Genomic DNA, 6,000 nt, shown 5'->3' on the forward strand with positions numbered 1-6,000 from the left:
TCTCATCAAACTTAACCAAACTGAGTTTATGATTAACTCTAACCCCTAATGATCACCAAACTTATTCAAAACATTAATAAGTATTTATAATACTACAACAATTAGGACAAATTGACTCTGGAAACTCGTTGCATCTAAAACATTAGCATGGTCCAAATAAGAATAAAATCCAAGTTGTATATATATCTCCCAATAAACCCAAAAGAAATGCCACTTCTCACCACAACAACATGAGAATAATTCCCAAAGCAATGACTTTTTATGTAGCTTTTCTACTCCACGAAGCAATACTAAGATTCTTGGGATACCAAGAAAGGAAAAAACCACAAAGCTGAAACAAGCTTCTTAATTAGTTCTCGAAAGTCGAATTTGTAAGATTGAAACGTATACGTGTGTGCGTTTATTTAAAACTGCTGAAAAGATTTTAATAGAACAATAATTGTACTCAAATAATAATTGCACAAAACATCGTTATATATTAGCTTTTTATGAAATGTCATATGCAAACCATTCTTTTTTATTTTGGTCCCTCTCAAATTAATTAAAGTGTTTGAATAATAAGAGAGAGAGAGAGAGTGAGAGAGAGAGAGATTCATTTTAGCATGATCTTAATCTAATAAGCTAAACCTAACCAACTCCTACACTAATTCCTTTTTTATATATATAAAAAAAAATTCTATCCTGTGGAAGAGCCATGCTTAGTAAGCATGCTTAGTCACTACACTATACTATACCCTCCATCTTTAAAAAGTGCAAAAAGGTCACAGTAAAAGCACCAATCCAAAAATAAGATGTTATTTTTTTAAACAAACAAATAACAATAAATAATAATAATTAATAATTAATTAAAATGCCAACTCCGAGAGAATCGTAAAAGGCCTTATGTTGGTGGGATTCTCTCCCATCCATATACGTGTACGGCCGAGATGTGCTCCCGCCTCATCACCGCGGCTCACCAACCTCATCAAATCCCCTCGGGGGGCCGGTGCACGCGACACGTGGAACCCACCCAACGGGATGAGGCCACGTATCCCTCGAGATATTTTGGGCCACGAAAGAGATATTTGCGCGCGGCCCTCCACGTGTCGCTCTGTGGTCCCCTCGGAGGCGCGTACGAGAGCATCTGACGCACGAGGGGCCAATGGGTTGTGGGGCGGGAGAGGCAATGCGATGCGAACACGCGTCCCCCGTATGGGGGCCACACGTGTCGGTTCCACAAGCGATCCCAGGGAGAGGATGGGCGCGACGCGTGGCGAGCCGGGCCTGTCGCTTCGGACGAAACCGCCGGTCCGAGGCCCGGCTCGAACCGAACCCGGTTCGGAGCTTCGTGCCGCATTTTGCATTATAGGCCTCATAGTGTTTGCTATTTACAATTTAGTCCCTCCTCAAAATTCTCCACAGGCCATCGATTTTTGAATATATTCAAGTTAGAAAGGGCTTTGAAGCTCTTTATTTATTTATTTATTACCCACAGTATATCTATCTGGAACTAAAACTTTTTTAAAAAAAAAAAAAAAATTTTTGGTTGCTAGTTTTGTTATTAACTCTCTCTTTTCTCATGAACAAGTGCTACACTACATTGCATATTAGGTTATTTTTATACCCTTTATTATTCAGTAGTTTATAAAATGCTGTAATTAGTAATATTTTCAAAAGTAAGTTCTAATGTAAAATTATAATATAAATGTTAGAAAATCAAAATGTTATATTTTTGGGTCTAAACTACAATAAACAAGATGTTACCCAAAAGAAAAACAAGGGCTTTTCTGAAAAAATTTTCAAGAGAGAATTTAGGGCTTTTTTTGCAAATAGCTCCCTGACAAAATTTTATTTTAAAATTGGCCCTGTCAAAAATTTATTTGCAAAAATGGTCCTGTCCCTGCCACGTAAGCGCCACGTCAGCGCCACGCGGGCGGGGCAGGAGTTTAAATTGAACTACACGGTGAATAGTTCACCGTGTCCAATACAAAGATCCCCACTTAGCCAAAAATTGGCTAAGCCGAGTTAGTTATTTTGGATACGGTGAATCATTCATCGTGTCCAATACAACTACCTAGGACTTAGTCATTTTTTGACTAAGGCTGTATTAGTATTGAACACGGTGAATGGTTCACCGTGTTCAATATTATATTTGTATTGGACACGGTGAACCATTCACCGTGTTCAACTTAAACTCCTGCCCCGCCCGCGTGGCGCTGACGTGGCGCTTGCGAGGCAGGGATAAGGCCATTTTTGTAAATAAATTTTTGACATGGTCAATTTTAAAATAAAATTTTGTGAAGGGACTATTTGCAAAAAAGCCCGAGAATTTACTATCACAAGATACAATCTATAAATAGTAAGTGTTTGTACGATAGTTGCTGTTGAAGAGATTCTAATTCAGAGTTCGATAAAAAAAATTTCCTAATGCGGCAATCTCTGCGTAGCCACGTTGCGCGTGCGCAAATCTCGAGCATTTATTGTTTGCTGCGCCCCCCGAAAGGGAGGCGGGCTTCATGTTTCAAATTTTACCACAGTTTTTTTGTGGTCCTACAATAAATATATAAATATATATATATATATATATATATATATAATTGAGCTCCTATATTTTTAAAAGTATCAAGTTATTGGTGCTTGTAGATTTTTAGCCATTGGATTAAGAGATATGCGGTTAGGATGATGTGGGCCCCCTAGGGTTGAGTGAGTGGTTGGTTAAATAGTATAATCTAATGGTTGAAAATGATCCGAGGAGTAGATCTAACGGTAAAAAACTTACAAGCACTAAGTGCTTGGTGCTTTTACAAGCATCATAACTGGACTCTCTCTCTCTCTCTATATATAGAGTTGAGCTAGAATACTATCGATAGTAATCGAGCCGTTTTACTACCGATTTGTTTTCGATGATAAAGCTTCCAAATTGACGATCGGCTCCGTTAAATATGATCTAAACCATTTAAACTACTTAGAAATCAAATTTCACGCACTTTCGATATTGTTCTTTTATCCATCAAGTGAACAGAAAAATGAATGGTTAAAAATGAATATTCTTTAAAAAATGATGATAGGAGTCTTGTAATCAAGATCAAGAGTATAGATCTTGTTTTAAATAGTTTATTCAATTGATTTGGATATCTTTACGCCGTTAAATGAGAAAACGCTTTTTATCGACCATTAAAATTATAAATTTTGGAACCCTTTGATCATTAGGCAAATGATGTTGAAAAGATTTGAAATTTTGATTTCTAAACACTTCAAGTGGTATAAATTATGTTCAACAGAGCCGATTGTCAATTTGGAAGCTCTATCATCGAAAAGAAATAGGTAGTAAAACGGCTCGTTTACTATTGATAGTATTCTAGCAAAACTATATATATATATATAGTTGAGCTAGAATACTATCGATAGCAAATCGGTTCTTTTGCCATCCATTTGTTTTCGATGATGGAGCCTCCAAATTGATGATCGGCACCGTTGAACATGATCTATACCGTTTGAAATATTTAGAAATCAAATTTCATACATTTTCGATATTGTTCTCTTATCCATCGAGTGGACACAAAAATGAACGGCTGAAAATAAATATTCTCAAAAAATGATGATAGGAGTCTTGTAATCAAGATCAAAAGTATAGATCTTGTTCTAAATAGTTTAAAGAATTGTCTAACAAAAATTTAATTAATTTGGATATCTTTACACCGTTAAACGAGAAAACGCCTCATATCGACCATTAAAATTACAAATTTTAAAACCCTTTGATCATTAAGCAAATGATGTCTAAAAGATTTGAAATTTGATTTCTAAACACTTCAAGTGATATAGATCATGTTCAACGGTGTCGATCGTCGATTTGGAGGCTCCATCATCGAAAACAAATAGGTGGCAAAAGAGCCCGTTTGCTATCGATAGTATTTTAGTTCAACTATATATATATAGAGAGAGAGAGAGAGAGCAGGGCTACTGTGCTCTCAGGAGCACGGAGGCCTCCGTGCTCCTGAGCCGTTTTCGATGATGGAATTTTCGAATCAACGATCGGCTCCGTTAGACTTGATCTAGCGCATTTGAAGTTTCTAGAAAATAATTTTTGTGATTTTTTGATATCATTTACCTAGTGATCGAAATAATTCAAAATCTATAATTTTTAATGGTTGATAGTTGCCGTTTTCAAGTTTAACGGTATAGAAGTATTCAAATCAGATGAAATTTTGATACAAAATTCTTTATACTATCTACAACAAGATCAATATTTCTGATCGAAAATTTTAGTCCTATATCACCACGTTTTATAGGATTTTTATTTTCAGCCGTTAAAAATTATTGATTTTGAATCCTTTCGATTACTAGGTAAATAATATCGAAAAATCGCAAAAATTATTTTCTAGAAACTTCAAATATGCTAGATCAAATTTAACGGAGCCGATCGTCGATTCGAAAATTCCATCATCTAAAACGGCTAAGGAGCACGGACTCCTGAGAGCACAACAGTCCTGCTCTATATATATATAAGCCTTTTTATTTCTCAGTTTCTAGTCCTTGGATCTACTCCTTGATTACTAATAGTTCTTGGATCAAACACTATTCCACCTACCATCATCTACCACCAACATCCCAAACCTACATCTCTCCATCCAATGACTAAAAACTCAATTGCACCACCCTCTTGGTGCTTTTGAGAGTATTCTAGCTCAACTCTATATATATATAGAGAGAGAGAGAGAGTTGAGCAAGAATACTTTTAAAAGCACCAACCTCCCTTGGTGCTTCTAGATTTCTAGCTCTTGGATCTACTCCTTCATTACTAATAGCCTTCGGACCAAACACTATTCCACCTACCACCACTTACCACCATCATCTCTACTCTACATCTCTCCATCAAATAGCTAAAAACTCAAAAGCTCCACTCCTTGGTGCTTTTGAGAGTATTCTAGCTCAACTCTCTCTCTCTCTCTCTCTCTCTATATATATATATAGAGTCCGGTCGGGATACTATCGCTAGCACCAAGAATTTGGTACTATCAAATTTTTTACCGTTTGATTTAACTATTTGATTATTTTTATCTGTTAGATTATATTATTCAACCAACCACTCACTCAACCCTAAAGGGCCTACATTATCCTAACCACACATTTCTCAATCCGAGGGCTAAAAAATTAATAGCACCAATAGCTTGGTGCTGTTGATAGTATTCCAACCTAGTTTTATATATATATATATATATATATATATATAGTGTAGAGTTACTATGCTATCGAAATTATAGAGGATCCGATGCTTCTAATTTTTTGACCGTTGGATCAAAAATTATACGGTTGGGATGATTGCAAAAAATCGGAAGCACTAGATCCTCTATGCTTTCGATAGCATAGTAACTCTACTTGATATTTTAGTCCTTCGAAAATAAAGAAAATATTTTTCAAATTTTGAGGGGCATATAAGATATTATCCCTATATTCAGAAGAGGTGAGTAGAGAGGGGTGGGGGGAGGGGGGAGAGGGGTGTGTGGGGATTAGGAGTGACCGAAGTGGAAGGAGGGGGAGGGCGGGGAGTCGAGGCGGAGCCAGAGGTTCTTGCCCCTGCGGCCGGCGGCGAGGATGGTGCGACCGAGGAGGGAGGGCGGACTGACGCCGACGCCGACGCCGACGACGACCTTGGGGTCGTCGGCCACGCAGCACCCCACGATCCTCCTCCCCACGCAGTGCCGCTCCAGCGCCCGCCGGGCCGCCTCCACCTCCGGTAGCTCCGGCATCACCCCTGGGGAAGAATATTCGGTCGGTTCCCACGGTCTTTAGTGCGGCCGGCAGTACAACACGGAAAAAATTGAGTGGGAAGTAGGGGTCGAAACGAGCCGAGCTCGAGCGAGCTTATCTGGGCTCAAATTCGGCTTGTAATTAATTTCGAGCCTAAATTTAAGCGCAAGCTTGGATTGAAATTAATTCAAGCTGAGCTCGAGTGAGCCTAATTTTGAGTCGAGCGAGCTCGAGCCCTAAACGAGCCGCTTGAAATTCTCAACATCATACGAT

This window comes from Ananas comosus, linkage group 14 (genome assembly GCF_001540865.1).
Source record: "Ananas comosus cultivar F153 linkage group 14, ASM154086v1, whole genome shotgun sequence".
NCBI lineage: Eukaryota > Viridiplantae > Streptophyta > Magnoliopsida > Poales > Bromeliaceae > Ananas > Ananas comosus.